The sequence below is a fragment of the Pelodiscus sinensis genome, chromosome 3 (genome assembly GCF_052426305.1).
Source record: "Pelodiscus sinensis isolate ZL-2025 chromosome 3, ASM5242630v1, whole genome shotgun sequence".
Classification (NCBI taxonomy): Eukaryota; Metazoa; Chordata; order Testudines; family Trionychidae; genus Pelodiscus; species Pelodiscus sinensis.
The window spans coordinates 96,418,442-96,433,716 of record NC_143054.1 but is presented as its reverse complement, the minus strand read 5'-3'; the positions used below and the strand labels follow the sequence as shown (position 1 = coordinate 96,433,716).

Sequence of the window (15,275 nt, the reverse complement as noted above, 5' to 3'; positions counted from 1 at the left end):
ATCCATGTGTGGAATATAATTTCTTATTAACCAAGGCATGTGTGAATGCACACCACCAATAGAAACACAAAACCTAGCCATGGGCATTCTGCTAATCAGTGTTATCGTGGCCCCAGCCCCAGGAGCAGCAGCACCACAGTCTGGACTCCAGCTCTAGCAGCTACCATGCAGCCCACCCCAAGAGCATGCAGGCAGCCACGATGTGGCCCTGACCCCCAGCTCCAGCTCTTCCCCAGGGCAGGAGCTGGGGCCAGGATTGTATGGTGGCTGCCTGGCTGCTACCAAGGCAGGCTGCATGGCAGGTAGCTGCTGGTGCTGGAGCTGGAGCTGGAGCTGGGCTGCAGTGCAGCTCCTCTTGGGACTAGAGCCCCCTGCATTCCTGGTTTTCTCTCCTGTACCCCTCTTCCCATCAAAATACCCTCTGGCTCTCAGAGCCCCCTGCTGGCTCCCCAGGCGTCTCTGCCCCACCCTCAGCAACCCAATCCCTGCAAACCATGGGCATTGTTAGCAGCTTTCCTCTGCCCCAGGTTAGGCCTCTCAGCCAGCGCCACAAGAAGCAGCCTCGGGCAGCCCTTGCCCTGCATACAAGCTGCCCCAGGAGCAGCGATCCATAGGGGGCAGGTTTCACTTCCCCACAAATTGGGATCCTGTCTAGGAGCAGGGCTTGGACCCCAGCAAGTGAGGGTGGGAAGTACTGAGGTGATCGATGGGTGGCAGAAGATCAGGCTGAACTGGAAGCAATGAGGTAAGGGAGGCTTTGTCTGAGATGGGAAGCATTGAGGAGGGGTGCAGAAGCTGAAGCAGGAAGTGCTGAGTTGGGGGGCTCAGGCTGAGGTGGGAAGTGCTGAGATGGGAGCGGCTCAGGCTGAGGTGGCAAGGGCCGAAGTGAGAGGGGCTCAGTCTGAGGAGGAAAGCACTTAGGTGCATGGTCCAAGTTGAGGTGGGAAGTGTTGAGGTGTGGGCGGAGGGAGAGAAGCAGGGACTCATTCTAAAGAAGCGGGAAGTGTTGAGGTGGTCAGAATATGGCAGACGATCAGGCTGAGCTGAAAGCACTGAGGTGGGTGGTCTCTGTCCGAGATGGGAAGCACCGAGGTGGGGTGCAGAGTCTGAAGAGGGAAGTGCAGAGGTGGGGGAGGGGGTAAGGCTTAGGTGGGAAGTGCTGAGGTGGGGGTGAAGAGGTGGTGACAGGAAGTGTTGAGGGATGGGGCTAAGACTGAGGTGGGGGTGAAAAGCAGGGACACGTACTAAAGAAGAGGGAAGTGCTGAGGTGATGAGTGGGGAGCAGATGACGAGGCTGAGCTGGAAACACTGAGGTGTAGGGGCTCTATCTGAGATGGGAAGCGCTGAGGTGGGGGTTTCAGGCTGAGGCAGGAAGTGCTGAGGTGGGGGGGGCTCAGCCTGAGGTGGCAAGGGCTGAAGTGGGGGAGGGAGCTCAGTCTGAGGCGGGAAGCACTTGGATTCATGGTCCAGATTGATGTGGGAAGCGCCGAGGTGGGGGGTGAGAATCAGGGGCTCATTCTGAAGAGATGGGAAATGCTGACATCATCTGTGAGTGGGAGACAATCAGGCTGAGATTGAAGCACTGAGGTGGGAGGGTGGGGGGGGCTCTGTCTGAGGTGGGAAGTGCTGAGGTGGGAGGGGCTTAGGCTGAGGCGGAAAGGGCTGAGTTGAGGGGAGCTCAGTCTGAGGTGGGAAGCAATTAGGTGAAGGGCCCAGGCTGAGCGGGAAGCACTGAGGTCTGGTGGCAGAGGCTGAGGTGAGAAGTGCTGAGGTGGGGATACAGAGGTTGTGACAGGAAGTATTGAGCGATGGGGCTAAGATTGAGGTGGGAAGCACTGAGGTGGGGGTGAAATGCAGGGACTCATACTGAACAAGAGGGAAGTGCTGACGTGGTCGGTGGGCAGCAGACAATGAGGCTGAGCTGGAAGCACTGAGGTGGGGTGCATAGTCTGAGATGGGAAGTGCTGAAATCGGGGTTCATGCTTAAGTGGGAAGTGCTAAGGTGGAAGTGTTTCAGGCTGAGGTGGGAGGCTCACGCTGATGTGGGGGGCTCAGGCTGAGGTGAGAAATGCTGAAGTGGGAGTGGCTCAGGCTGAGGCGGAAAGGGCTGAGGTGAGGGGGGCTCAGCCTGAGGCGGGAAGCACTTAGGTTCAGAGTCCAGGTTGAGATGGGAAGTGCTGAGGTGGGGGGTGAGAAGCAGGGACTCGTTCTAAAGAGGCGGGAAGTGCTGAGGTGGTCGGTGGGTGGCAGACAATAAGGCTGAGCAAGAAGCACTGAGGTGAGGGGGGCTCTGTCTGAGGTGGGAAGCACTGAGGAGGGGTACAGAAGCTGAAGCAGGAAGTGTTGAGTTGGGGGGTTCAGGCTGAGGTGGGAAGTGCTGAGGTGGGGGGCGCAGGCTGTGGTGGCAGGGGCTGAAGTGAGGGGGGGTTCAGTCTGAGGTGGGAAGAGCTGAGGTGGGGGGCGCAGGCTGTGGTGGCAGGGGCTGAAGTGACGGGGGGTTCAGTCTGAGGTGGGAAGAGCTGAGGTGGGGGGCGCAGGCTGAGGCCGAGAAGGCTGAGGTGAGGGAGGTTGAGTCTGAGGCAGGAAGCACTTAGGTTCAGGGTCCAGATTGAGGTGGGAAGCACAGAGGTGTGTGTGTGGGGGGGGGGGTGAGAAGCAGGGACTCATTCTGAAGAGGTGGGAGATGCTAAGGTGGTCTGTGGGAGGCAGACAATCAGGCTGAGCTGGAAGCACTGAGGTGTGGGGGCTCTATCTGAGATGGGAAGCACTGAGGTGGGGGTTTCAGGCTTAGGTGGGAAGGGCTGAGATGGGGAGGCTCAGTCTAAGACGGGAAGAGCTGAGGTGGGGGCTCAGGCTGTGGTGGCAGGGGCTGAAGTGAGGGGGGCTCAGTCTAAGACGGGAAGAGCTGAGGTGGGGGGGCTCAGGCTGTGGTGGCAGGGGCTGAAGTGAGGGGGGCTCAGTCTAAGGCGGGAAGAGCTGAGGTGGGGGGGCTCAGGCTGTGGTGGCAGGGGCTGAAGTGAGGAGGGCTCAGTCTAAGACGGGAAGAGCTGAGGTGGGGGGCTCAGTCTAAGACGGGAAGAGCTGAGGTGGGGGCTCAGGCTGTGGTGGCAGGGGCTGAAGTGAGGGGGGCTCAGTCTAAGACGGGAAGAGCTGAGGTGGGGGGCTCAGGCTGTGGTGGCAGGGGCTGAAGTGAGGGGGGCTCAGTCTAAGGCAGGAAGAGCTGAGGTGGGGGGGCTCAGGCTGTGGTGGCAGGGGCTGAAGTGAGGAGGGGCTCAGTCTGAGGCAGGAAGCACTTAGATGCATGGTCCAAATTGGTGTGGGAAACGCTGAGGTGGGGGGTGAGAATCAGGGGCTCATTCTGAAGAGATAGAAAATGCTGACATGGTCTGTGATGGATGCACTGAGGTGGGGGGAGGGCCCTATCTGAGGTGGGAAGTGCTGAGGTGGGGGGCTCAGGCTGAGGTGGAAAGAGCAGAGTTGAGGGGGGCTCAGTCTGAGGTGGGAAGCAATTAGGTGCAGGGTCCAGGCTGAGAGGGACGCACTGAGGTCTGGTGGCAGAGGCTGAGGTGGGAAGTGCTGGGGGGGGGGGGGGGTGCAGAGGTTGTGGCAGGAAGTGTTGTGAGCTATGGGGCTAAGATTGAGGTGAGACTCCCGAAGGTTGGGGTGAGAAGGAGGGACTCAAACTGAAGAGGTGGGAAATCCTTAGTTGGTCGGTGTGTGGCAGAGGATCAGGCTGAGCAGGATACACTGGGGGCGGGGGGGCTCTGTCTGAGATGGGAAGTGCTGAGGTGGGACAGGCTCAGTTTGAGTTGGGGGCGCTGGGGTGGGGGTGCAGAGGCGGGAAGTGCGAGGTGAGGCGGTGAGAGCTGAGAAGCAGGGACGTGGTGGGAAGCGCTGAGGTGGTCGGTGGGTGGCAGAGGTTCAGGCTGGGCTGGAGGCGCTGAGGGGGGGGACAAGCTGAGGCAAGATGTGCTGAGCTGCGGTGCATAGTCTGAGGTGGGAAGCGCTGGGGTGAGGGCTGGGGCTGAGGTGAGGGGAGCACTGAAGTGCGGTGCTCAGGTCGAGGCGGGAAGCGCTGCAATCGGGGGGCTCGGCTCGAAGCAGGCATCGCTGGGATGTGGGGCCCGCGCTGAGGCGGGCAACACTGGGTGCGGGGCTGAGGCGGGAAGGGTGGAGGTGAGAGACTGAGAAGGCGGGAAGCGCTGAGCTGGGCGGGCTCATGCTGAGGTAGAAGCTGAGGTGGGGGATGAACCGGGCGGATTCAGCCGGAGGCGGAGGGAAGCGCAGTGGCAGGAGGCGAGCAGCAGGGGCGCAGGCTGAGCTGGCGGGAAGCGCTGAGGCAAGGCGTGAGCGGCAGGAGTTCAAGCTAAGGTGGAAGCATTGAGGTGGGATGAAGAGCGAGGGCTCAGGCAGCAAGTGCTTGGCAGGGATTCAGGCTGAGGTGGTGGGAAGCATTGAGGTGGATGGTGAGTGGCAGAGGGCTTAGACAGTCTTCAGATTTGGGGAAAACAAGAACAAATTCCTCATTTATGCCCAGTTTATGTTGGGGATATAGAGTGTGCTAAGCCCTCCCATAACTTATTTTACCTTCTCTCTGTCTGTTTGTCTGTCTCTTTCCAACTTCTTCAAGGAAGAGAAGAAAAAGAAAGCCTCCAAGTAACTGAGCAAAGAGGAGGGGAAAAAGGAAACCACTAATGGTAGAGGAGAGGGAAAGAAACTCTGGACACAGTGAGCATCACCCATAATTAAGACTTGGGTCATATGGTGGAGTTGAAGCTATTAAAAACTTAAGCAGTGTGATTTCCCTGGAGAAAAGGTTCAGATCTATAATATCCTGGACTTTTGGTATTATTCTCTGTTAGCTAGCTAGTAAGAGTAACTAACTAACCTGTGATGACAGAACAAAGCTTATGGGGATATTCAAGGTTTAGACCCCTGAGCTGCTTGACCTCCCAGTAATTCAGAGTAAGGTCTTTGACTTATTTCCCTCTTTTCATTATCCCTTGTTTGTAGTCTAGTCAGCGTGACAAATCTATAAGGAGTGTGCATGTCACAATAATCTCTTTCTTCTGTAGGAAAGGTGGAGGCATTTGGTACCTTGAGCTATGTGGCCTGCCTGTAATTCAGTAGAAAGACTCTGCCTTTGAGCTCTTGGCATTAGGACCTTCTAGCTGGTTAAACAGAACAGAGCACAGTATATTTTAGGTGCAGGTTGAACTCTTCCAATTTAGAAGGGATTAGAGCTATTTTAGTGTCATTGGTTCTGAGACCTGCCTCCATTACACCTTAAGCCAGTGAATTGATTGACTACCCTATAACTCAGGGTCTAGATTTTATCCCTCCTTGATCTTTGGGAGGGATTAACAGCATTTTAGTAAATAGGGAAGGGAAAGCCCTGCAACCAGGGATCAAGTCCTTACCCTTTAATTGCTTCCAATTATGCTATTGTGGCACCCTGTAAGTAGGGTCCCTCTGGCATTATTTGAATTAAATTGATGACAAGTCAGTCTCTCTTTGTCTCCCTCTCTGTTTCCAGTGCTACAAAGGAAGACAAGAAAAAAGGAAGATGCCAAGAAATATCAATCAGATAGGAGGAAAGTAATCAAGGAAGCCTCTGAAGCTGGAGGAGAAGGAAAGGGACCCTGGACAGAGTGAGCCTCCCCAAAATTAAGAGCCTCTGGTCAATTAAGGTTATTGAGCCTTTTCATACATTGAGCAGTGTGGCCTTCCCTGTAAGTAGGGTTCAGGTCTGTGCTCTGTTGGCAGTGTGCTCATTTAGCTGGCTCATTACTGTCCTGTAATGCGGTGTTAGGGTCAGCCCTTTTAGCAGTGATTAGGTCTAATGTATAACTATTTGTAATGAGACCAGACTGTAAATTGTGTTCAGGTCTCTGCTCTTCTGGCATTGTGGATTTTGGCAGTCTAGAGTGTGTGAGCCGCCCCAGAAAGTAAGACATAAGATATATATTTCCTATTATTGGGGTTTCGGAGACATTTATATAGTGTCGCCCATTTATCCGTCCAATAATTGAGGTCCATGTTTCTTCCTCATTACTTCCTAATAAGGTGTATTCCCTTATTCAGCTAATTGGAGTTCCTTCCATTTATGTAGGGTTGAGGTTATTACCCCTATTTCTCATGGGAAATATCATAGTGTCACTTCCGCTCTATCAACCTCCATGCAAGCAGGGTATAGGTCTTCCATTTTATCTTATTTCATTTCTAAGTCTAAGTGTACCCTTCCCAATAAATAGAGTGCAGCTTTTACCTTTCTTTACCTTTTGGAGTGGAGGAGAATCGATCCCATTTAGAAAATGGGTCAGGTAGTCTGTCACTATGAGCTCTTTTCTACTCTGGGCAGTGGGTTTTTTTGTTTTTGTATGTGTGTGTCGATGAATGAGTATGATAGCTATGGACATGAAAGATAATTTTTAATTTTAGTTTTTAAATCGCTGCAGCATATTTATTTTTGTACACTGCCCAGAACCAGAGAACAACTTACAAGTGCACAGATGGGTTTCTCCTTCCACTAGTCATAGAAAGGGTTAAGGGATGGTTGAGCTTTCATACCTATTTTTTAGGGAAGGGTTTGAAGATTTTAATACCTTTGGCAGAGAGACCTCCCTGTAATTCTGAAGATGGTCTCTGTTGTTTAGGCTCTTGACACTGTGCCTTTGTAGACACCTAAAGTGAATGGACCGCCCTTTAATTCAGGTGCAGGTCAGATACCTCTCAGATGGAAAGGATAAGTTCTTGATTACTACCAATGGTATTTTTACATTCCTGTAATTTCTGTTCAGGTCTGTGACCTAATGTCCATTTGACTTTGTGGCTTGTTGGTATTATAGTGGCATTATACAACCCATAAGTGGGTTGTAGGTCATATGTTTCCAGTTCTTGAGGGCTTAGAGCCAGTTTTCTTTCATGGAATAGATGGCCACCCTATAACCAGAGTTCAGGTTGCCCCCTTTTGGTTTTTACTGTGAGACAACCCTGTATGAAGGGTTCTGATCTCTGAACATAGCGCTCTCTTATGCGGCTAGACAGAGTGACCACTGTGTTCTTAGGAAGGGAGTTTCCTCCTCTTGCTTATGCGGCAGCCTGTGTTGGAGCAGTCTGACCACCCTGTAATGAGGGTTCAGGTCGGCCCTTTGGCCTACGGCAGCTGGATAGTGAGAGTGACTGCCCTGTAATGCGGGTGCAAGTCACCAGGATGCCGCTGATAGGGGAAATTGAGCGCTTTAGGCCCCTGAGCACCGGGACCTTCCTGTAATGAATGCTGGGGTCTCTGTTTCAGCCTAGTCAGCGTGGCAATCCTGTTAATCAGGGGACATGTCACGTACTTCCCGCTTTTATGCAACGCATTGTGGCCCTTGCTCTCTCTTGTCCGGCATGACCTCCCTGTAATTGAGGGAAAGGTCCTTGCCCGCCTCTCCTTGGCCATTAATATGCCTTGAGCTGGCGAATTGGACTGGCCACGCTGGAAAACAGCGTGGACCTATAGGTTGGATCCCTCCTTGCTCCAGCTGAGGGATTAGCAGCATGCTAGTAATTGGGGCTGGATGACCTTCCTGTAATTCGGGATCGAGTCTCTGCCCTTGTGCCACTGCACATTACAGTACCATGGCTGCTGGTCAGAATGAGCACCCTGTAAGGAGGGTCCAAGTCTCATGAGTTACTATTTGTCGTGCCAGCCCCGCGCCCCCGAGAAACTCTGTCCAGGGTCCCTGCCCATCACCCTCCCTTGCCAGCTGGCCTGGAATTGCACCGCCTCGCCTCTCTGTGGCTCATGGCCTGGCCGCTGGAGATGAGACATTCTGCAGCCGTTGCTGGTAAGTTCCAAAAGAGATGCTCCTCTGGCATTGTTTGAAGCAAATTGATGACAAGTAGTGCCATCATGTCTCATGCCTCTCCCTCTGTGTGTGTGTCTCTCTGCTTCCAGGGTTGCCAAGGAAGAGAAGAAAGAAGGAAGGACGGCGCGAGGAAAAATCCGTCGGACAGGAGGAAAGGAAAGAGAGGAAGCCCCTGAAGCTGGAGGGGAAGGAATGGGACCCTGGACAGAGTGAGCCCCCCCAAAAAATTAAGAGCCTCTGATCACTTAAGGCCTTTTCATACTTTGAGCAGTGTGGCCTTCCCTGTAAGTAGGGTTCAGGTCTGTGCTCTGTTGGCAGTGTGCTCTTTTAGCTGGCTAGCGGGAGTGACTGCCCTGTAAGTAGGGTGCAAGTCACGGTCCTGTGGCTTATGGGGGATCTTGAGCTCTGTGGAAGCTGGTGCAGCGTGACCTCCCTGCAATTCACGAGAAGGTGGCTGTCTTTTAGGCTCTTGGCACGAGTCTTCTGTAGCAGCCTACTGGGAAGGGACCGCCCTGTAATTCAGGTGCAGGTCGAATCCTACTCATTTGGAAGGGATTAGCAGGAGCTTCGTGCCATTGGTACTGAGACCTGCCTGTAATTTGGGTTCAGGGCTCTGCCCTCTTGTCCTTTTGGCATTGTGGCCTGTTGCTAATGTAGCTGCCGTGACCACCCTGTACCGGGGGGGAAGGTCGCATGTCTCCTGCTCACGAGGGCTTAGAACTAGCTTTGTACCATGGCCTGGGTGACCACCCTGTATGGAGGGTTCTGGTCTCTGAACATAGCGCTCTCTTATGCGGCTAGACAGAGTGACCACTGTGTTCTTAGGGAGGGAGTTTCCTCCTCTTGCTTATGCGGCAGCCTGTGTTGGAGCAGTCTGACCACCCTGTAATGAGGGTTCAGGTCGGCCCTTTGGCCTACGGCAGCTGGATAGTGAGAGTGACTGCCCTGTAATGCGGGTGCAAGTCACCGGGATGCCGCTGATAGGGGAAATTGAGCGCTTTAGGCCCCTGAGCACCGGGACCTTCCTGTAATGAATGCTGGGGTCTCTGTTTCAGCCTAGTCAGCGTGGCAATCCTGTTAATCAGGGGACATGTCACGTACTTCCCGCTTTTATGCAACACATTGTGGCCCTTGCTCTCTCTTGTCCGGCATGACCTCCCTGTAATTGAGGGAAAGGTCCTTGCCCGCCTCTCCTTGGCCATTAATATGCCTTGAGCTGGCGAATTGGACTGGCCACGCTGGAAAACAGCGTGGACCTATAGGTTGGATCCCTCCTTGCTCCAGCTGAGGGATTAGCAGCATGCTAGTAATTGGGGCTGGATGACCTTCCTGTAATTCGGGATCGAGTCTCTGCCCTTGTGCCACTGCACACTACAGTACCATGGCTGCTGGTCAGAATGAGCACCCTGTAAGGAGGGTCCAAGTCTCATGAGTCACTATTTGTCGTGCCAGCCCCGCGCCCCCGAAAAACTCTGTCCAGGGTCCCTGCCCATCACCCTCCCTTGCCAGCTGGCCTGGAATTGCACCGCCTCGCCTCGCCTCTCTGTGGCTCATGGCCTGGCCGCTGGAGATGAGACATTCTGCAGCCGTTGCTGGTAAGTTCCAAAAGAGATGCTCCTCTGGCATTGTTTGAAGCAAATTGATGACAAGTAGTGCCATCATGTCTCATGCCTCTCCCTCTGTGTGTGTGTCTCTCTGCTTCCAGGGTTGCCAAGGAAGAGAAGAAAGAAGGAAGGACGGCGCGAGGAAAAATCCGTCGGACAGGAGGAAAGGAAAGGGAGGAAGCCCCTGAAGCTGGAGGGGAAGGAATGGGACCCTGGACAGAGTGAGCCCCCCCAAAAAATTAAGAGCCTCTGGTCACTTAAGGCCTTTTCATACTTTGAGCAGTGTGGCCTTCCCTGTAAGTAGGGTTCAGGTCTGTGCTCTGTTGGCAGTGTGCTCATTTAGCTGGCTAGCGGGAGTGACTGCCCTGTAAGTAGGGTGCAAGTCACGGTCCTGTGGCTTCTGGGGGATCTTGAGCTCTGTGGAAGCCGGTGCAGCGTGACCTCCCTGCAATTCAGGAGAAGGTGGCTGTCTTTTAGGCTCTTGGCACGAGTCTTCTGTAGCAGCCTACTGGGAAGGGACCGCCCTGTAATTCAGGTGCAGGTCGAATCCCACTCATTTGGAAGGGATTAGCAGGAGCTTCGTGCCATTGGTACTGAGACCTGCCTGTAATTTGGGTTCAGGGCTCTGCCCTCTTGTCCTTTTGGCATTGTGGCCTGTTGCTAATGTAGCTGCCGTGACCACCCTGTACCGGGGGGGAAGGTCGCATGTCTCCTGCTCACGAGGGCTTAGAACTAGCTTTGTACCATGGCCTGGGTGACCACCCTGTATGGAGGGTTCTGGTCTCTGAACATAGCGCTCTCTTATGCGGCTAGACAGAGTGACCACTGTGTTCTTAGGGAGGGAGTTTCCTCCTCTTGCTTATGCGGCAGCCTGTGTTGGAGCAGTCTGACCACCCTGTAATGAGGGTTCAGGTCGGCCCTTTGGCCTACGGCAGCTGGATAGTGAGAGTGACTGCCCTGTAATGCGGGTGCAAGTCACCGGGATGCCGCTGATAGGGGAAATTGAGCGCTTTAGGCCCCTGAGCACCGGGACCTTCCTGTAATGAATGCTGGGGTCTCTGTTTCAGCCTAGTCAGCGTGGCAATCCTGTTAATCAGGGGACATGTCACGTACTTCCCGCTTTTATGCAACACATTGTGGCCCTTGCTCTCTCTTGTCCGGCATGACCTCCCTGTAATTGAGGGAAAGGTCCTTGCCCGCCTCTCCTTGGCCATTAATATGCCTTGAGCTGGCGAATTGGACTGGCCACGCTGGAAAACAGCGTGGACCTATAGGTTGGATCCCTCCTTGCTCCAGCTGAGGGATTAGCAGCATGCTAGTAATTGGGGCTGGATGACCTTCCTGTAATTCGGGATCGAGTCTCTGCCCTTGTGCCACTGCACACTACAGTACCATGGCTGCTGGTCAGAATGAGCACCCTGTAAGGAGGGTCCAAGTCTCATGAGTCACTATTTGTCGTGCCAGCCCCGCGCCCCCGAAAAACTCTGTCCAGGGTCCCTGCCCATCACCCTCCCTTGCCAGCTGGCCTGGAATTGCACCGCCTCGCCTCGCCTCTCTGTGGCTCATGGCCTGGCCGCTGGAGATGAGACATTCTGCAGCCGTTGCTGGTAAGTTCCAAAAGAGATGCTCCTCTGGCATTGTTTGAAGCAAATTGATGACAAGTAGTGCCATCATGTCTCATGCCTCTCCCTCTGTGTGTGTGTCTCTCTGGTTCCAGGGTTGCCAAGGAAGAGAAGAAAGAAGGAAGGACGGCGCGAGGAAAAATCCGTCGGACAGGAGGAAAGGAAAGGGAGGAAGCCCCTGAAGCTGGAGGGGAAGGAATGGGACCCTGGACAGAGTGAGCCCCCCCAAAAAATTAAGAGCCTCTGGTCACTTAAGGCCTTTTCATACTTTGAGCAGTGTGGCCTTCCCTGTAAGTAGGGTTCAGGTCTGTGCTCTGTTGGCAGTGTGCTCATTTAGCTGGCTAGCGGGAGTGACTGCCCTGTAAGTAGGGTGCAAGTCACGGTCCTGTGGCTTCTGGGGGATCTTGAGCTCTGTGGAAGCCGGTGCAGCGTGACCTCCCTGCAATTCAGGAGAAGGTGGCTGTCTTTTAGGCTCTTGGCACGAGTCTTCTGTAGCAGCCTACTGGGAAGGGACCGCCCTGTAATTCAGGTGCAGGTCGAATCCCACTCATTTGGAAGGGATTAGCAGGAGCTTCGTGCCATTGGTACTGAGACCTGCCTGTAATTTGGGTTCAGGGCTCTGCCCTCTTGTCCTTTTGGCATTGTGGCCTGTTGCTAATGTAGCTGCCGTGACCACCCTGTACCGGGGGGGAAGGTCGCATGTCTCCTGCTCACGAGGGCTTAGAACTAGCTTTGTACCATGGCCTGGGTGACCACCCTGTATGGAGGGTTCTGGTCTCTGAACATAGCGCTCTCTTATGCGGCTAGACAGAGTGACCACTATGTTCTTAGGGAGGGAGTTTCCTCCTCTTGCTTATGCGGCAGCCTGTGTTGGAGCAGTCTGACCACCCTGTAATGAGGGTTCAGGTCGGCCCTTTGGCCTACGGCAGCTGGATAGTGAGAGTGACTGCCCTGTAATGCGGGTGCAAGTCACCGGGATGCCGCTGATAGGGGAAATTGAGCGCTTTAGGCCCCTGAGCACCGGGACCTTCCTGTAATGAATGCTGGGGTCTCTGTTTCAGCCTAGTCAGCGTGGCAATCCTGTTAATCAGGGGACATGTCACGTACTTCCCGCTTTTATGCAACACATTGTGGCCCTTGCTCTCTCTTGTCTGGCATGACCTCCCTGTAATTGAGGGAAAGGTCCTTGCCCGCCTCTCCTTGGCCATTAATATGCCTTGAGCTGGCGAATTGGACTGGCCACGCTGGAAAACAGCGTGGACCTATAGGTTGGATCCCTCCTTGCTCCAGCTGAGGGATTAGCAGCATGCTAGTAATTGGGGCTGGATGACCTTCCTGTAATTCGGGATCGAGTCTCTGCCCTTGTGCCACTGCACACTACAGTACCATGGCTGCTGGTCAGAATGAGCACCCTGTAAGGAGGGTCCAAGTCTCATGAGTCACTATTTGTCGTGCCAGCCCCGCGCCCCCGAAAAACTCTGTCCAGGGTCCCTGCCCATCACCCTCCCTTGCCAGCTGGCCTGGAATTGCACCGCCTCGCCTCGCCTCTCTGTGGCTCATGGCCTGGCCGCTGGAGATGAGACATTCTGCAGCCGTTGCTGGTAAGTTCCAAAAGAGATGCTCCTCTGGCATTGTTTGAAGCAAATTGATGACAAGTAGTGCCATCATGTCTCATGCCTCTCCCTCTGTGTGTGTGTCTCTCTGGTTCCAGGGTTGCCAAGGAAGAGAAGAAAGAAGGAAGGACGGCGCGAGGAAAAATCCGTCGGACAGGAGGAAAGGAAAGGGAGGAAGCCCCTGAAGCTGGAGGGGAAGGAATGGGACCCTGGACAGAGTGAGCCCCCCCCAAAAATTAAGAGCCTCTGGTCACTTAAGGCCTTTTCATACTTTGAGCAGTGTGGCCTTCCCTGTAAGTAGGGTTCAGGTCTGTGCTCTGTTGGCAGTGTGCTCATTTAGCTGGCTAGCGGGAGTGACTGCCCTGTAAGTAGGGTGCAAGTCACGGTCCTGTGGCTTCTGGGGGATCTTGAGCTCTGTGGAAGCCGGTGCAGCGTGACCTCCCTGCAATTCAGGAGAAGGTGGCTGTCTTTTAGGCTCTTGGCACGAGTCTTCTGTAGCAGCCTACTGGGAAGGGACCGCCCTGTAATTCAGGTGCAGGTCGAATCCCACTCATTTGGAAGGGATTAGCAGGAGCTTCGTGCCATTGGTACTGAGACCTGCCTGTAATTTGGGTTCAGGGCTCTGCCCTCTTGTCCTTTTGGCATTGTGGCCTGTTGCTAATGTAGCTGCCGTGACCACCCTGTACCGGGGGGGAAGGTCGCATGTCTCCTGCTCACGAGGGCTTAGAACTAGCTTTGTACCATGGCCTGGGTGACCACCCTGTATGGAGGGTTCTGGTCTCTGAACATAGCGCTCTCTTATGCGGCTAGACAGAGTGACCACTATGTTCTTAGGGAGGGAGTTTCCTCCTCTTGCTTATGCGGCAGCCTGTGTTGGAGCAGTCTGACCACCCTGTAATGAGGGTTCAGGTCGGCCCTTTGGCCTACGGCAGCTGGATAGTGAGAGTGACTGCCCTGTAATGCGGGTGCAAGTCATCGGGATGCCGCTGATAGGGGAAATTGAGCGCTTTAGGCCCCTGAGCACCGGGACCTTCCTGTAATGAATGCTGGGGTCTCTGTTTCAGCCTAGTCAGCGTGGCAATCCTGTTAATCAGGGGACATGTCACGTACTTCCCGCTTTTATGCAACACATTGTGGCCCTTGCTCTCTCTTGTCCGGCATGACCTCCCTGTAATTGAGGGAAAGGTCCTTGCCCGCCTCTCCTTGGCCATTAATATGCCTTGAGCTGGCGAATTGGACTGGCCACGCTGGAAAACAGCGTGGACCTATAGGTTGGATCCCTCCTTGCTCCAGCTGAGGGATTAGCAGCATGCTAGTAATTGGGGCTGGATGACCTTCCTGTAATTCGGGATCGAGTCTCTGCCCTTGTGCCACTGCACACTACAGTACCATGGCTGCTGGTCAGAATGAGCACCCTGTAAGGAGGGTCCAAGTCTCATGAGTCACTATTTGTCGTGCCAGCCCCGCGCCCCCGAAAAACTCTGTCCAGGGTCCCTGCCCATCACCCTCCCTTGCCAGCTGGCCTGGAATTGCACCGCCTCGCCTCGCCTCTCTGTGGCTCATGGCCTGGCCGCTGGAGATGAGACATTCTGCAGCCGTTGCTGGTAAGTTCCAAAAGAGATGCTCCTCTGGCATTGTTTGAAGCAAATTGATGACAAGTAGTGCCATCATGTCTCATGCCTCTCCCTCTGTGTGTGTCTCTCTCTGGTTCCAGGGTTGCCAAGGAAGAGAAGAAAGAAGGAAGGACGGCGCGAGGAAAAATCCGTCGGACAGGAGGAAAGGAAAGGGAGGAAGCCCCTGAAGCTGGAGGGGAAGGAATGGGACCCTGGACAGAGTGAGCCCCCCCAAAAAATTAAGAGCCTCTGGTCACTTAAGGCCTTTTCATACTTTGAGCAGTGTGGCCTTCCCTGTAAGTAGGGTTCAGGTCTGTGCTCTGTTGGCAGTGTGCTCATTTAGCTGGCTAGCGGGAGTGACTGCCCTGTAAGTAGGGTGCAAGTCACGGTCCTGTGGCTTCTGGGGGATCTTGAGCTCTGTGGAAGCCGGTGCAGCGTGACCTCCCTGCAATTCAGGAGAAGGTGGCTGTCTTTTAGGCTCTTGGCACGAGTCTTCTGTAGCAGCCTACTGGGAAGGGACCGCCCTGTAATTCAGGTGCAGGTCGAATCCCACTCATTTGGAAGGGATTAGCAGGAGCTTCGTGCCATTGGTACTGAGACCTGCCTGTAATTTGGGTTCAGGGCTCTGCCCTCTTGTCCTTTTGGCATTGTGGCCTGTTGCTAATGTAGCTGCCGTGACCACCCTGTACCGGGGGGGAAGGTCGCATGTCTCCTGCTCACGAGGGCTTAGAACTAGCTTTGTACCATGGCCTGGGTGACCACCCTGTATGGAGGGTTCTGGTCTCTGAACATAGCGCTCTCTTATGCGGCTAGACAGAGTGACCACTGTGTTCTTAGGGAGGGAGTTTCCTCCTCTTGCTTATGCGGCAGCCTGTGTTGGAGCAGTCTGACCACCCTGTAATGAGGGTTCAGGTCGGCCCTTTGGCCTACGGCAGCTGGATAGTGAGAGTGACTGCCCTGTAATGCGGGT

At 54.3% G+C, this 15,275-nt stretch overlaps 1 long non-coding RNA gene across 1 annotated transcript; it reads left to right on the top strand.

The window, feature by feature from the left end:
- Positions 1–3,459: 3,459 nt before the first annotated feature.
- LOC142827626 (uncharacterized) lies at positions 3,460–7,827 on the top strand. The gene is made up of 3 exons (XR_012902322.2): positions 3,460–3,566; positions 4,631–4,728; positions 5,537–7,827. It is a non-coding gene; the product is annotated as an uncharacterized LOC142827626 (long non-coding RNA).
- The last annotated feature ends 7,448 nt before the right edge of the window (positions 7,828–15,275 follow it).